Source organism: Leucoraja erinacea, chromosome 2 (genome assembly GCF_028641065.1).
Source record: "Leucoraja erinacea ecotype New England chromosome 2, Leri_hhj_1, whole genome shotgun sequence".
NCBI classification, from domain to species: Eukaryota; Metazoa; Chordata; class Chondrichthyes; order Rajiformes; family Rajidae; genus Leucoraja; species Leucoraja erinaceus.
Genome location: NC_073378.1, coordinates 91975028 through 91992619, shown reverse-complemented (window position 1 = coordinate 91992619; position 17592 = coordinate 91975028). Strand labels below are relative to the sequence as shown.

At 42.5% G+C, this 17592-nt stretch overlaps 1 protein-coding gene across 4 annotated transcripts in view; it reads left to right on the top strand.

Annotated features, from left to right (window-relative positions):
• Positions 1 to 1745: 1745 nt before the first annotated feature.
• Positions 1746 to 17592, top strand: part of LOC129712486 (protein PALS2-like) — a 94889-nt gene continuing 79042 nt past the window's right edge. For all 4 annotated transcript variants that reach the window (XM_055660962.1, XM_055660976.1, XM_055660955.1 and 1 more), the window contains exon 1: positions 1746 to 1952. The gene's annotated coding sequence lies outside the window, so the exon portion shown is untranslated. The remainder of the gene's footprint in view (positions 1953 to 17592) is intronic.

The following is a 17592-nucleotide window of genomic DNA, read 5'->3' as shown; positions in this document are numbered from 1 at the left end:
GAATCTGGACTACTGGTACAGTGAACCAAACAGTTCTACCAGGTTCAACACAGAACTCTTCTATTGAATTTTATTTAGCTGCTTATTTCAGGTAGCTCTGGGTCAGTTATTTAACATCAATTGTAATTTTTCCAGCCGCCAAAATATTCTGTCAAACATTAATAATTGGCAATAGACCCAAAAACCTGGAGTAACTCAGTAGGACAGGCAGCATCTTTGGCCGTCTGTCTCGCTGAGTTACTCCAGCTTTTTGTGTCTATCTTCGGTTTAAACCAGCATCTGCAGTTCCTTCTTACTCATTAATAATTGGCACATTTTTGTACTTGGCTCATACACCATCAAGGTAACAATCAAGGTCAGTTTATTGTCACATATACCAATTAAGGTACAGTGAAATTTGGTACATAAGGTTTTAAAATAAATCAGATAATGCAATCCATGATGTATTTCATCTGATCAACCAGCAAGATGTATGCACGTAAAGAAAGCTGATTGACAAAATCAATCCGTAGAATACTTATTTTATTGGGGCAGTAGTACATTTATGGAACAAACACACGAGGAAGACAGTGGATACTGATAGTTTTGATTCATGCAATTTATATTGTATTCCTTTCAATAACCATTTTGAGATGCAGCATGCGTAATTCGAGATGCACCATATGGTAGGTGTGGAATGCTTGGGATGAACAGGTGATTATGCACCTCGTTCCCATGGTTTCCCACCACTGGGGATTTACATCGCTTCGTGTTTGGATCTTTTGCAGAATGATAAATCAGTAATTACGTTGATCACTTTACAATTTCAAGTGTTCAATCTGGGGGATGATGAATGACGAAATGCAAGGACCCTGGCCTTCTGTTGCTCCTCAGTTCCCATAATTGGTTACATTGCCAGCTTAAAGCATAATACACACCAACTTGGTTATCAGACCCGCTTACCATATGATAGCAGTGACAGATGACTCGCATGACAATGGGTATCGACTATTCTGTTATCGACTATCGCGGGCTCTTTCCTTCATTTCAGATCAATTTAAAAAAATGTTCCCCTGCACCGGCACAAAACTACAACCTGCACCCGAAAACCCCAATTTCATTGCAATGTGGAATCCCCGTCCACCTTTAGTATTACTGCGAATTGACCCGCCAGCAATCTGCTTCTGCACGAGAGCCGAAGATAGACAAAAAATGCTGGAGTAACTCAGCGGGGCAGACAGCATCTCTGGAGAAACGGAATAGGTGACGTTTCGGATCGAGACCCTGCTCCCGACTTCCCCAGTGCTGATCCGAAACGTCACCTATTCCTTTTCTTCAGAGATGCTGCCTGTCCCGCTGAGTTACTCCAGCATTTTGTCTATCTTCATGCACTCAAGAATTGGAGATTGCAAACACATACAAAACAGCAGGGGGCTACGTTAATCCTTGAAGTCAGGGCCGTTTAACTGGTCGACCTCATGCCTGAAGAAGGGTCTCGATTCCCATTCCTTCTCTCCAGAGATGCTGCCTGTTCCGCTGAGTTTCTCCAGCATTTTGTCTATCTTCATGCACTTAAGAATTGCTACTCTCTGTTTGCAGCAGCTCCGCATTTTGACGCATGCGGACTGCAAGTGCCCTCGCTTCACCCTCCCTCCCCGCGGAGAGGCCGGAGCGTAGGTAGCACCACGTGACGCCGAGCCGCGCCGCCTTGTTCGCTCTCCGCCCGCCCGCCCGCCGGCCCGCGGTCCTGGTGCTGCCGCCGCCGCCGCTGCCGCTGCCGCTGCTGGTGCTGCCGCCGCCTCACCATCTTCTGTCAAAGGAACTTCCCAGTGGAACCCTACCGTCCGCCGCGTTCGCTCTGTGGAAGGTGGCGCCGATTGTCCGGGCGCTCGCGCCGATCCCGGGCTCCACACACGGCGCGCGCGCGCACCCTCACTCCACTCACTCAGAGAGAGGGACACGCTTGCACCCAGGTTTGTACATTATATAGTTGTAGATTAATTTAACCCCCCTCTCCAGTCCCCCTCTCCTCTCCTCCCCTCCTCTCTCCCTCTTTCTTTCCCCCTGCCCATCCAGCCAGGTCTTAATTAAATTTCGTTCTGGTAATTTTACTTTTAACTCATGGCTGCAAATGCCATTTATTTGTAATGTAATATTGCAGAGTAAACATAATAAGCCGGTGTTTCAGATGCGAAAGTTTGTAGTATATCGCGGGGCGGGGTAGAGTTGCGTGAAAGGTGATTGATTCAGCCGAACGTGTTTTAACTGTTATCCCGTTCTGGGGTGTTCATTGTATGGAGAGCACAATTAGTAATACTGGTATCCGTCACTAGGGCAGTGTTGAGGGTGTGTGTATGCAATTTCGAGGCGGGCTTGCTTATTCAGGAAATAGAGTGCCTGATCTCTGAATAAAATCCTTAATGAGTGTGCATGCAGGAGATTGATCCACGTGTAAGATCAAAACTAGGCTTTGTTTGTACTGCTCGGCTTTTCTATTACTAGACTTCTAATATGAAGTGATTACATTTATTCTTAGTGTTCCGATGATTCCGAGGTAACTTGCTGTAAATTGCCTCCAGGTTATAGATTTTTCTGGAGATGCGTCTGTTCTTACAACTGTTTGGGGAAACATAATACTTCTGAGCTGCTAAAATTCTCATAACAACGACTTTGTTGGTAATTCATGATGTAGCCTGCTGGGTATTCTTGTCCTGTTGTGTTCACAAGACCGTTGAGGGGAAAAATCATGTTAGTTTTGTAATAGTAATTTAATTCAAACATTTTAAATTGGCAGTTCGGTAATATGAGTGTTCATAAATCCAAGTATGGCAGGTACATTTGCACACACTCCTGGCTAAATGTGAACGTATAATTTGACAAGATCATTTCTGGCATTGTTTTCTTGGTGGATAAATCCTGACGCACGTGGGTGTTGATGGCTGCAGATAATCAGTGTTCAACGCTGTGCTTTGGTGAAAACAGCTTCCTTCCCCGTGTGTTTACTCCGAAGTTGAAACAATAATGTGAACTTTGATATTTTAGTTGGGTCTGCAGAGCACAATTAGTAATACTGGTATCCGTCACTAGGGCAGTGTTGAGGGTGTGTGTATGCAATTTCGAGGCGGGCTTGCTTATTCAGGAAATAGAGTGCCTGATCTCTGAATAAAATCCTTAATGAGTGTGCATGCAGGAGATTGATCCACGTGTAAGATCAAAACTAGGCTTTGTTTGTACTGCTCGGCTTTTCTATTACTAGACTTCTAATATGAAGTGATTACATTTATTCTTAGTGTTCCGATGATTCCGAGGTAACTTGCTGTAAATTGCCTCCAGGTTATAGATTTTTCTGGAGATGCGTCTGTTCTTACAACTGTTTGGGGAAACATAATACTTCTGAGCTGCTAAAATTCTCATAACAACGACTTTGTTGGTAATTCATGATGTAGCCTGCTGGGTATTCTTGTCCTGTTGTGTTCACAAGACCGTTGAGGGGAAAAATCATGTTAGTTTTGTAATAGTAATTTAATTCAAACATTTTAAATTGGCAGTTCGGTAATATGAGTGTTCATAAATCCAAGTATGGCAGGTACATTTGCACACACTCCTGGCTAAATGTGAACGTATAATTTGACAAGATCATTTCTGGCATTGTTTTCTTGGTGGATAAATCCTGACGCACGTGGGTGTTGATGGCTGCAGATAATCAGTGTTCAACGCTGTGCTTTGGTGAAAACAGCTTCCTTCCCCGTGTGTTTACTCCGAAGTTGAAACAATAATGTGAACTTTGATATTTTAGTTGGGTCTGCATTCTGAAGTTTTTCAATCCCAAAATATTATTGTGACGGAACAATGACATAAAAACATGAAAATGATGGAAGCACTGGAATCCGTGGCGCCGGAGACGGTCTGAGGAAGGGTCTCGACCCGAAACGTCACCCATTCCTTCTCTCCGGAGATGCTGCCTGGCCTGCTGGGTTACTCCAGCTTTTTGTGTCTGTCTTCGGTTTAAACTAGCATCTGCAGTTCCTTCTTACACGAGACAGTTAACATGTCAAGTGGATGACCTTTTGTTATTGACTTTTAATGGAAAGTCTTTTCTGCTTTTTGGCTTAACTATTTGAATTTCACAATGCTGCTCAAAATTCAGACTCTTGAACATATTGCAAACGAACAGAATTTGAATAACAGTGGCCAACAAATCATTTAAAAAAAAAAAAATTTTTTGTAATTAATCATTCTTCCGGATACGTCATTCCTTGCTCACATGGATTCTACACTTTTAACATTTTTCTTCATCATAAACGTTATTTCTAATGGTTTTTATATCCTTCATTTCACCATCTGGTTGACAAGAGGCAGCAGCTCCTGTAGATCGCTTCAATGATGGGGAGGTCAGTACTCATGAACGACTGGGCAGTGATCACCACATTTTGCAATCATCTTTGTTCCTGGGCATTTGAGTTGCTGAACCAGCCAGTGATGTAGCCAGTAAATATGCTTTCTACTGTACACCTGTCGAAGTTCAAGGGAGATCTTCCTCCTAAGTTCCTCAATTTGCAACATGTTTTGATTCTCAAGATCTCGGACTTCTGGCATTTTCTTAATCCCTTTCCATTCCTGCTGCCTGTCTTTCTTGGTCCATGGAAAAACTTATGTTTTACCGGGTACTGGTAGAGCTGCTGCCTCAGCCCCAGAGACCAGGGTTCGATCCTGATCCTGGGTGGAGTTTGCACTTTCTCCCTGTGACTGTGTGGGCTTCTTCTGGGTGCTCAAGTTTCCTCCCACGTCCCAAAGACGTGCTGGTGTTTAGATTAATTGAGCCCTGTAAAATTATTCCTAATGTGTTGGGGGTGGATAAGAAAATGCATGACCAACGGTCAGTGTGGACTCAGTGCACCAAGGGGCCTGTTTCTATTCTAAACTAAACTAAACTATTGCATGCTCGCTTCAGACCATAAGTTTGACATTACTTCATTTTGGTGTACTTTAATGAGATTGCCAAACTTTTTAATTCTTAACAACATTCTCTGCAATTGTCTACAAGGACTTGGGTAATTTTCTGTACCCCGTATCTGGGATTCTATTGTTACTGGATTGTGATGAAATGTATATACCTGAAAAGATTCTGCAGTCTAAGTGTTCATGAAGGAACTGCAGATGCTGGAAGATCGAAGGTACACAAAATTGCTGGAGAGTCTGAAGAAGGGTTTCGGCCCGAAACGTCGCCTATTTCCTTCGCTCCATAGATGCTGCTGCACCCGCTGAGTTTCTCCAGCAATTTTGTGTACCTGCAGTCTAAGTGACCAGGTTTCCATCATTTGTAATTTATTTTTCCCCACCAAGTTAATTGCATATGCTCCGTCTTCAAATTTAATATTATTATATCTTGCACCTCATGCATTCAACCCCTTCTTAAAAGTCAGCTTGAAGTTATGGTTTTATTAATTGCTGTCAGGAAACCTGAAAAGTTGAATAACCATTTGTCTTTTCTGCTTCTCATAGCACGGATGTCTTAAAATTGACAAATCTTCCTGTATAACCTCCAGTGCCCTGTGCTTATTTGCATTAACACAGCTACTGAAATTCATGCATGTTCATCATGATCTTTTGGAGTGCTCTTGTTCTGCTCTGTATGTCAACAGTACGTCTGCTATGTACTGCATATTGTATTTTAAATGAAAAGGGCATTCTTTGGCTCGGGATTAATGATCTTCAGCTGAGGATGTGTGCTGTTCAGCTTCACTGGCTTATTCATTGGAAGCCCAATGTCCTTGGTTTACCTGTTTCATCACAAGGGCCGCCGCGGAGCATTTTTGAAAGTGGGGGGGGGCTGAGCGATCACTGATCACTGGCCTCGGGGGTAATCGGCGAGGGAAGGGTGTGAGAGGGGTCCTATGTTCGGAACTTTTTGGAATTTGATGTTTTATGTTTTAGTGCATTGTAGAAGTATGATTTTGATGTTTTTTGTTTGAAGTATTTTTAAGATAATGTAGGGCCTACATGAGAGATAGGAGCAGGTGATTATTATTTTTGTTATTGCTCGACCTCCAAAAACTCGGGGATAATAATACAGGCCATCGGAGTGTTTCGAAAGTATGCGCTCTCCTTTTGACGTATATTTCATTTTGATTTGAATTTAGAATCATCAAACCATGACATTAATAAAGGGGGTATATGTTTGTGGAAACGTTACTTTTTGAAAAGTAAGACTTTCGAGAAACCTAAAATGCAATAGAAATATACATTTCAATGCACGGAGTCTCTTGCCTAGAGTAGGTGAATCGAGAACCTGAGGACAGATTTAAGATGAAGGGGAAAAGATTTCATAGGAATCTGAGGGGTTACTTTTTCCACACAAAGGGTGGTGGGTGTATGGAACAAGCTGCCAGAGGAGGTAGTTGAGGCAGGGACTATCGCAACATTTAAGAAACAATTAGACTGCTACGTGGATAGGACAGTTTTGGAGGTATATGGACCAAAAGCAGGTAGTGTAGATGGGACACGTTGGCGGGTATGGGCAAATTGGGCCGAAGGGTCTGTTTTCACACTGTATCACTTTATGGCTACATTATACCTCCACCATGCATGAATGCTTCAAAATCAAGTGGTCGAGATTTATTGCCATATACTCAAGCATGAGCAAGTTATATCGAAACAAAGAGAATAGGTGCAGGAATAAGTAATTCGGCCCATCGAGCCAGCACCGCCATTCAATATGATGATGGCTAATCATCTAAAATCAGTACCCCCTACCTTTTTTTCCCCCATATCCCTTGTTTTTGCTAGCCCCAAGAGCTAAATGTAACTCTCTCTTGAAAACATACAGTGAATTGGCCTCCACTGCCTTCTGAGGCAGTGAATTCCACAGATTCACAACTCTGTGGGTGAAGAAAGTTTGTCCTCATCTCAGTCCTAAATGGCCTTCCCCTTAGTCTTAAACTGTGACCCCTGGTTCTGGACTCCCCCAACATCGGGAACATTTTTCCTGCAGTTACAATAAGAGTGAAAATCTAGCGGGCAAGCAGGATGCTTTCTCCAACCACCCCCATTTTAAGGCCACTATCTTCCACCGCCTCTACCCAGTGCTTGATACCTACTTCCAGCAGCCACTGGTTGTCCTCCAGGATGCAACGAGCCGCAGCCTGGTCCATGCCGGTCACCAGGGTGAATTTGGCGCAGAAGACTCTCACGGCAGCGGTGCAACGCTTCATGCTCGCCTCTGACGGCCCGGGACTCTTGCACTGAGGCTGCTCCATGGTAGCTCTCCAGCCCCGCAAACATTCGCCAACCCCGGCTCCCCGTCCGGATGTGCCCCCGCCGCTGCTTCTGCTTCCATCCCTCCCTCCGCCCCAGCTCTCCAACACCCACGATCAGGTTGCTCAGAACACAGCAGCGCCTCGTGTTCCGGAGACACTGAAACATGTCTAGCCAAAAAAGTGGGGGGGGGGGGGGCTCCAGCCCCAGCGCCCCCCGATTCCACGGCCCATGCATCAAGACATCTAGTTTATCCATGATTTTGGTATCTCTATCACTCATTGTTCCTCCTGAGTAATCATTGAGTTATTATTGGAGGGGGGGGGAGGGGAAGAGAATGTCATATGGGGAGAATTTCAGCAGAATACCCTTGAAATTCAGTGTATAGTGCTTTGGTACTTGTATCATTCGCCAAAATAAAGATTTAAGTAATGATCTTGAAAAGGATGGTGTTTCCCTCACCATTTTCCACGTTAAAATGTTGAAGGAATACAATATTCCCATAACATTTTAATGAGGCAATGCTTTCTTGAGGACAAAAATGAAACTACTGTGGGTGCTGGTTTTTCTTGGAATCGATTAAGCTGTGGAGGAATCTGAGGCCTGTGCTGATGACAAATCACTCATTGTTGGAGAGGGAAAGATCAGAAGGCCTAGGAAAAAGACAGCAGTGTAGAACTGCTGAGATTTGTCATTATCTATACTTGTGGTTGTCAGGATTTTGCGAGCTACTGATTTGCTTTTTTGGTCACTGGACAAAATTGTCATTACTGTAGTTGGTGGTGGGTACAGCTTTATCCTGTGGCCTTGTTCCTTGTTTATATGGACTTAGAATTCAATACCAGCAAGTGAATCCAATACTACATTTGTGAAATAAAATGATGCGAGACAAAGAACAAAAGTAAGTGTTCTTCTGAATTTTCACAATGATTATATGTACAATATGTACAATTTTGGTCACCTAATTATAGGAAGGATGTCAACAAAATAGAGAGGGTACAGAGGAGATTTACTAGAATGTTGCCTGGGTTTCAGCAACTAAGTTACAGAGAAAGGTTGAACAAGTTAGGGCTTTATTCTTTGGAGCGCAGAAGGTTAAGGGGGGACTTGATAGAGGTTTTTAAAATGATGAGAGGGATAGACAGAGTTGACGTGGAAAAGCTTTTCCCACGGAGAGTAGGGAAGATTCAAACAAGGGGACATGACATGAGAATTAAGGGACTGAAGTTTAGGGGTAACATGAGGGGGAACTTCTTTACTCAGAGAGTGGTAGCTGTGTGGAATGAGCTTCCAGTGAAGGTGGTGGAGGCAGGTTCGTTTTTATCATTTAAAAATAAATTGGATAGTTATATGGATGGGAAGGGATTGGAGGGTTATGGTCTGAGCGCAGGTATATGGGACTAGGGGAGATTATGTGTTCGGCACGGACTAGAAGGGTCGAGATGGCCTGTTTCCGTGCTGTAATTGTTGTATGGTTATATGGTACTTCAACGGTGTGTTTTCTTTTGGTCATTCAGATGGTGTATATGGGTAAAAGTTTACATTTTTATAGATTCTTGGGCCCACATCCTCCCACACATTTTGGATGCCTTGTCTCCTGAAATTGGTGCTGGTAAACCAAATGATGAATCAGAAGCGTGATAACTGTATATTACATTTAAGTAATATCATTTGCTTTCCGCAGTTTGCAGTGGATTGCTTTTCAACCATGACCCAGAATTAAAATTCACTTTGTGGCCCGGGACTTTTAGCAGTGTTTTGGGGATTGTTCTGGACTTCTTCCTGTTCAAGATTTGTTTATGACAGGTCAAGTTCTGTTTTTACAACATGAGATTACTAGATTTTTATGGGACTTTAATTTAATTGATACTTTTGGGATGCGGTTATAGTTTTGTCCTTACTGCAAATAGATGGGGTCAGCTGAAGTTAACCACCTTTTGCAGTGGTTGATTGGAATGGTATTTAAAGCAGAACCCATAGTAAATATGAATAGAATTGAAAAAAGATTGTCTATTCTCACATGCTTTTGCACTGTGGAAGTGTCTGGTGATGGTAGCTTTCAGTACGGCTTTATAATTTCGAAGTTGGGATCAATATCGATCGAAACTGAAAGAATTTTCATTAAGGTGAGAGAAGTTGGGTGTGTACAGTGCCCTCCATAATGTTTGGGACACTTTAACCCCATGTTCTTTTTTCTATTACAAATCTAAAATTTTGGAGTACAGGGGCAAATAAATAAATGATGGGTCTTTGTCCCAAACATTATGGAGGGCACTGTATATGGTAGCAAAATACCCATCCTGGATTGTCATTTATTCTTGTGAGGAACAGTTAAGACAGCACCTCTTATAATTGTAAACAGCTTTAGTAACACTTCTCTTTATTACCATATATTTGGCATTACAGGTAATTCTTCTAGCCTGTTTAAACTGGATGTCAATAATGTTTTTATACTAAGCTTTACTTATTTTCCTACCAGCCTAGTCTGTTGATTTTGTGTGGCAAAATAAGGAACTTTGGGTGCCTGTTCATTTCCAGCAGACTGTCCCTTTTGAAATGAAGAGCTGCCAGGTTGATTAGATGTGCCAACCCTTTCAAATTGTTCACAAATGGTAGATTAAACTATGCAATGTGAATGGGAAGTATTGGTGTTAAACTGAGTTATTTTGTCAATCTAAAGTCAACTGGACTCAAACGCTTGTAGCTGTTGAAATCGATTCTTTATTCAGCTGAGACTAGTCTCTGAACCTTCCAACACAGAGCTGGAAGCTCTGGGGTGGGTCCGGAGAATTTAGTAACTTTTATACAAACTCATGGCATTTATATAGATATTAGACATTTCAGATACAGAGGGTATGACAAACTAGTAACCAATCATCAAAGTCCTTCTGGTGATGTATAACAGCAGTCACATGATCCCCCCTTCTCTGGCCTCATTTTACAACCTTTGTTTGCCTGTGGTTTAACTGTTTAGAATTATTTTATTTCAACACAGCAAAACCCCAGTAGGCTCAATTATCAAAGACCACTCCCCAAAATATAAGATACATATGTAATACAATGAGCACCCAAGTCATACAACAAAACATACTTTCCATACGAAGAAGAAATATATCTATAAATCTAAATAAAGTCTAATGTTTACAGTCCTACTAAGACACAATACATTTCATAAATGGTTTCACTACAATTTTACACAGTTTAAAATACCATTACCTATGTATTAAAAACATTAATTATATGAGTTTGCCGAATTACACAGCTTCTAAGTTAAATTCAAAACCCACACACACCTCCCAACTCCAAGCATACATGGGTCGTAAATCTGTCAACTTAATTGATAAGTGTTTTGTGCCAGGATACAGCTTCATTCTACATTGCAGCCTCCCTTTCCTGCTATCTTTGGGAGATGGAGTTTCAATCTCTCTGCAAGGCCTTTTACAAATATTACAGAACACAGGGTAAATTTACAACTTCAGACCATTACCTCAAAAGTACAGCTTCTCGATCCCTTATCTCAACCTCATTATAATTTAACATAGCCAAAGCTAACCACATAGTCTATCATCCCTCAGCCTTGAATTATCTCAAACTCAGCATAAACAGCCATAAATCTTCATCTTTAATGTCACATTCAGAGCTCAAGAATGTGCAATAGAGAAAGAGCAGATGACCTCTGGCCTAAGAAGAGGCCCTATTCAGCTATCCATTCTTCAACACAAAATCATATCAAATACAATTTTCTCCAGCGTTATAATTGCCTAAAAGCAATAAACTAAACTATGCAGGTTCAGATTAGCATTTCTCTGTTTTGATTCATCTTTCCTGTGTGTGTTTCTTTGTACTTTATTTCTTTAGGATACATGTGTTTCTGAAAACCTTAGGCTTTTCTTACAACTTAACATAGGTTCCTCACACGAAAGTTACTATCCGAGCATTTCTATTATATAATATTTCCTCATTGGCAAAGATTAATTGAAATTAGGAATGAAAGTTGGCATTTGTAGGGTCAGTAGTCTGTGCTGAAGAGCAAGTTAAAGGTTGTTTATTATTCATTTACCCAGTGTATTTATTGCTATTTTCAGATGATGCAAATGAATGTCAGGTGAATTGAGTTCTGTAGTAATTTCAGAAATCCACGTAGAACATAGACACAGTTCAGCATAAAAAGAGGCACTTCGATCCACAATGTACTGACTAAGATGCCAATCTAAATTAATGCCATCTGCCGGCACAAATCCCATATCCCTCTATTCCCTGTCTGTTCATGTGTATGTCCAAATGCTTCTTAAATGTTGCTGTCATATTTGCTTCTACTGCCAACCATGGCAACACATTGTGGGTATCTCAACTCTGTGTGTAAAGAAAAAATAAACTATCTCACAAATCTCCTTCACATTTTCCCTCTCTTGCCTTAAAGTTGTGTTCTCTGGTCATTTGACACTTCTGTCCTGGAAAAATTGCTTTTAACTACCCTGTCTATGCTTATTTTATATACTTCGATCAGGTCACTCTTCAGCCTCCAGCACTCTGGCAAAAACAATTAGGCACGACAAAAGAATGAAAAAATACCACCAATGTTATATCTACAAATTCCTCCAAATTCAGTGGCAGGGTAAGTGAATCACTGCCGATACTCTATCCCCGATCAACATCCCAGGGTTGTAGCCTTAGTTGCTCTCAGTCGGCTCGATTGAGCAAGCCATGTGTTGACATGCTTGTTGTCAGACGGAAATTACTCATATCCGAGCACTCCTATGGCGGAATATTAGATGGATTGAAGGAAAATATCTTTGGAATCTCTGGCTCAAAATAGAGAAGGAGCATTCAGGATGGCACTGAGAAAAAACGAGTCACTGGTTGGGGTGTGCACAGTTAATTGTGATAGGAGTGCGCCACTGTCCAAATTACCCACCTGCCACCCTGTCAAATATCTCCTTCCCCATTTCTGTTTGTGCGTGGGTTCCAAAATACCTCAATTCACCAGATTACTGCGGAATAAGTCATTGATCCTGAGTGGGCGAAGAAGTAAGAGACCTAAATGATTTCTCCAGTTCTTGTAGTCAAAACAAACTGCTTAGCAATTTAGTTGACATTGGTTTATTATTGTTATATTTAAAGTACAGTAAAAAATCTATTTTTTTGTGCTACCCGATGAAATCGGATCATACAATACATGAGTACAATCAAGGCCTGAATAAGTACAACTGTTAGTGCAAAGAGAAAAATACCGGAATGCAGAATATTGTTCTAATGTTGACCAAGTCACGAGCAGTTTCACCGCCTCCTTTGTTCCTTTTGTAATGACGATCGTGGGAGGGAATTGTAGGGGGGAAGGGGAGTGTGGGAGCAAAAATGATGAACAATTGAAAGCACTTGGTGCTCTTTGCTGTTTAAAATAAATAATGCATTGTAGCAATTGTTCTTGAACATACTTTAATCAGCATTTTTAAACAATGAAAGGCAACTTTCTGCCAGTGATCACATCATATGATAAATGATGGAAGGATCAGCATTTAATGTTATTCTCACGGTGACTAATTTATTTTGATGTCCTCTTTAGAGTTTTTTTTAATGAACTGTCATTCCACCTCGTTTATAATGGGATCATCTCACTTATAAGTATCTCAAGTTGATCAGTATAATGTATGCTGGATACTGGAAGTGTACACATACATGATGTGATTTTGTGCTTTTTCCTAATATCACATCCATCTGAACAGGTAGATTGTATTCTGGGTTATTGTAGCATCAGAGAATCATCACCTGCAACAGTACAGGAGTATTGTACCAAGTTGCCTATATCTTGGGGGTAACTAGGAAAGTTGAGAAGGTAGTAGCCTCACAATTAAATGATGTGGTTTAATAACATTTGGTGTTTAAAAAATAACACTTTATACATTACTAGCTTTAATTGTTTTTGTTTTTGTGAGTGATTTTGTTTTCTCTGTCACCTTGCTTTCTCCTCCCCTTTCTGTAGTCACAGTCCGAGTAAGTGCGGCAGAGGAAAATGATTTAAAGCAAAGAAAACTCACAAAGATATTCCCAAGTAGTGTTCTTTATCAAACATTGGCTGTGCAGCCCATTTAGATCTAAGATAATGGGAGAAATGTGTTAACTACTAATTTGTACACTGACACTCTGCACACTGCTGTTTCGTAGCAGCACTTTTGACACGGAATTTTATTAACAAATAGAAAAATAATAAAAAATTAAAATTGTCTTAACATAAGTTCACAATTGACCAACACATTGAATTGATCCAGCCGTCTCGTTCAAGTCAACTTGGCCAATGAGAGAGTCAATCGTACTTGGCCAATGAGAGCAATGAGAGTCCAATATGTAATTAGATTTTTGGCCAAGAGAAAATGATGCTTGGACAATGAGAAATCAACATATAATTGTTGCTTAACTTGTGGGTAACAAGAGACATAAAGTAATGGAGTAACTCAGCAGGTCATGCAAATCTTTCTTTAGAGATCTGCCTGATCCGCTGATTTATTTCAGCCATTTTTTGTAAACCATCATCTACAGTTCCTTGTTTCTCTGAGAATTTGTGGATACATCTGGGCTATTTCAATGGGGCGGGGGTGGGAGTCAGTAGTGAAGGAGAAGCGGTTTATCCACTTAAATTGTAAAGTTTGGAAATCAAAATTTATTTTAACCTGTCGTGGGCTGTGGAGAAAATGTCTGATAGGATGGAAATCAAGAGGGACTGAGTGACACAAAGGAAGCTGGTGTTGGTTGAGGGTGAGTGACTGAAGGATATGTAGATTGCCTGAATCGTGAGATACACAAGACTAGTTGGTAATTTAAAAGGTCACAAACTGGGAATACACGTCAGGTCGGGCAACATCTGTGGGAAGAGTAAAACAATATGATGACCTTTCATCAGAAATGGCTGGTCTGTCTGAAAATAGTTGTCTGGAGGTTGCAATATTTTTAATCAGAGGATTCAATATTCTTCCTCACGTTTTTGTTGGAAAAATGCAAGAGATGAAAGGCAGGGAGGTCAGAGTGGGAGTAGCGTGGCGAATTAGTCACGGGAGGCTCAAGTTCATTTGTGGGGACTGAACAGAAGTATTCTGCAAAACAGCTAAGCTGCAATGCTTTTCTCCAGCATGGAGGTGTCAGCATTATGAACACCAAATATAACATACTTTTCAAGGAAATATCCTAATAATTGACTGTTTCGCCTGGACAGTGTTTAGATCTTAGACATTTCTGTAATTTACAAAAATGGTTTATTTGCTGTTGTGTTAAAATCAAATGAATTGCTCAATTTAAATATGCACTCCAAAAGAAAGCGAAGGAACTGGATGTAATAAATAAGAAGCTGTGGATATTTCCCATTCAAAAAGGGAAATGTCGTGGAGGTTTAATATGTAGACTTTCTAAATAGGAAGGTGTTAATCAAGTCATTCCAATAAGTGAGCACCTTTTACAGCAAGAATTAAACACGCTGACCTACATAAATAATATTTAAGACTTAGATAGCTGGATATTCCAATCACACACTTGCCCTCTGATTCTAGATTAGTTTAAAATTCTCCACTAAACATAGCTAAAACATTGGTAATCAAAACCCCTTTTATCCTACTGTTAACAAATTAATTATAGTGAACAAAAATATTGTTGACCTAGATCACAGTATTTGCAGAATGCAGTCATGCTAGAAAACGGATTAGCACAAAGATGGCGTATTACATGTTTTTGTCTTGCAGCAGGAAACAGGATATTAAGTAGTTTTATCCATGGGTACAACTGATGACAGAAGATCCAATTATAAAATTTAAAATAAAAGGAGATATTAAAGAGAATGAATCGAAACCTAGCAATCTTATAGCATTCAAAATGGGGCATTCCTTGAGCACTTTGCAATCAATAGAGTGCACTTGAAGACCTGTCCTTTGTAGGCAAAATCTACACAATCAGACACAAGGAATTTTCTAATATAAATGGTCTTTTTGAATTGTTTGCTAACAAGTAAAAATTTGGTTGAGATGGCAAGTAGACCACTTCTCTTGAAATAGTAGCATGGATATTTTGCACCCAGGCAAGTTATTAATTATCTCATCTGAAAGACGACTTATCTGCCTGTTCAACATTCCCTTAGACAATGGACAATAGGTGCAGGAGTAGGCCATTTGGCCCTTCGAGCCATTCAATGTGATCATGGCTGATCATCCCCAATCAATACCCCGTTCCTGCCTTCTCCCCATATCCTCTGACTACGCTATTTTTAAGAGCCCTATCTAGCTATCTCTTGAAAGTATCCAGAGAACCTGCCTCCACCGCCCTCTGAGGCAGAGAATTCCACAGACTCACCATTCTCTGTAAGAAAAAGTGTTTCCTCATCTCTGTTCTAAATGGTTTACTCCTTATTCTTAAACTGTGGCCCCTGGTTCTGGGACTCCCCCAACATCGGGAACATGTTTCCTGCCTCTAGTGTGTCCAAGCCTTAACAATCTTAGGTACACAAAATTGCTGGAGAAACTCAGCGGGTGCAGCAGCAACTATGGAGCGAAGGAAATAGGCGACGTTTCAGGCCGAAACCCTTCTTCAGACTGATGGGGGGTGGGGGGGGAGAAGGAAGGAAAAAGGGAGGAGGAGGAGCCCGAGGGTGGGGGGATGGGAGGAGACAGCTCGAGGGTTAAGGATGGGGAGGAGACAGCAAGGGCTAGAAAAATTGGGAGAATTCAACGTTCATGCCATCAGGAAGCTGCCCAGGCGGAATATGAGGTGCTGTTCCTCCAATTTCCAGTGTTGCTCACTCTGGCAATGGAGGAGACCCAGGACAGAGGTCGGATTGAGAATGGGAGGGGGAGTTGAAGTGCTGAGCCACCGGGAGTTCAGGTTGGTTATTGCGGACTGAGCGGAGGTGTTCGGCGAAACGATCGCCCAACCTCCGCTTAGTCTCCCCGATGTAAATCGGCTGACATCTAGAGCAGCGGATGCAGTAGATGAGGTTGGAGGAGATACAGGTGAACCTTTGTCGCACCTGGAACGACTGCTTGGGACCTTGAATGGAGTCGAGGGGGGAGGTGAAGGGACAGGTGTTGCATTTCTTGCGGTTGCAACGGAAAGTGCCCAGGGAGGGGGTGGTATGGGAGGGAAGGGAAGAATTGACAAGGGAGGTGCAGAGGGAGCGATCTTTGCGGAAGGCAGACATAGGGGGAGATGGGAAGATGTGGCGAGTGGTGGGGTCACATTGGAGGTGGCGGAAATGGCGGAGGATTATGTGTTGTATTTTCCGGCTGGTGGGGTGAAAGGTGAGGATCAGGGGGACTCTGCCCTTGTTGCGAGTGCGGGGATGGGGAGAGAGAGCAGTGTTACGGGGTATGGATGAGACCCTGGTGCGAGCCTCATCTATGGTGGCGGAGGGGAATCCCTGTTCCCTGAAGAGCGAGGACATTTCCGATGCCCTGGTATGGAATGTCTCATCCTGGGAACAGATGCGGCGTAGGCGGAGGAATTGGGAGTAGGGGATGGAGTCTTTACAGGGAGCAGGGTGGGAAGACGTGTAGTCCAGATAGCCATGTGAGTCAGTTGGTTTGTAGTGTATGTCGGTCAGAGGTCTGTCCCCTGCGATGGAGATGGTGAGGTCAAGGAATGGTAGGGAAGTGTCGGAAATGGTCCAGGTGTATTGGAGTGCCGGATGGAAGTTGGTGGTGAAGTGGATGAAGTCAGTCAGTTGTGTGTAGGTGCAGGAGGTGGCCCCAAAGCAGTCGTCAATGTAACGGAGGGTAGAGTTCGGGGATGGGGCCCTGGTACGTATTGAACAAGAATTGTTCAACGTACCCGACAAAGAGGCAGGCGTAGCTGGGGCCCATGCGTGTGCCCATAGCTACGCCTTGTGTTTGGAGGAAATGGGAGGAGTCAAATGTAAAGTTGCTGAGGGTGAGGACCAACTCCGCTTGGCGGAGGAGAGTGTCAGTGGCTGTGTATAGGTTGCTCCTCTGGTCGAGGAAGAACCAGAGGGCTTTGAGGCCATCCTGGTGGGGGATGGAGGTGTAGAGTGACTGGACATCCATGGTGAAGATGAGGGGGTGAGGGCCTAGAGAGTGGAATGCGCGGAGGCGGCGGAGAGTGTCTGAGGTGTCTAGGACATAGGTGGGAAGGGATTTGACCAAGGGGGATAGTATGGAGTCAAGGTATGTGGAGATGAGTTCGGTGGGGCACGAACAGGCAGAGACAATGGGTCTGCCGGGCGAGCCGGGTTTGTGGATTTTGGGGAGAAGGTAAAAGGGCTATGCGGGGCTGGGGAACGATGAGGTTGGAAGCTTGGTCGGGCAGGGCGTGGGAATTGATTGTCGGTGATGGTGCTAGATATGGTGTCCTGGTGCTCGTCAGTGGGGT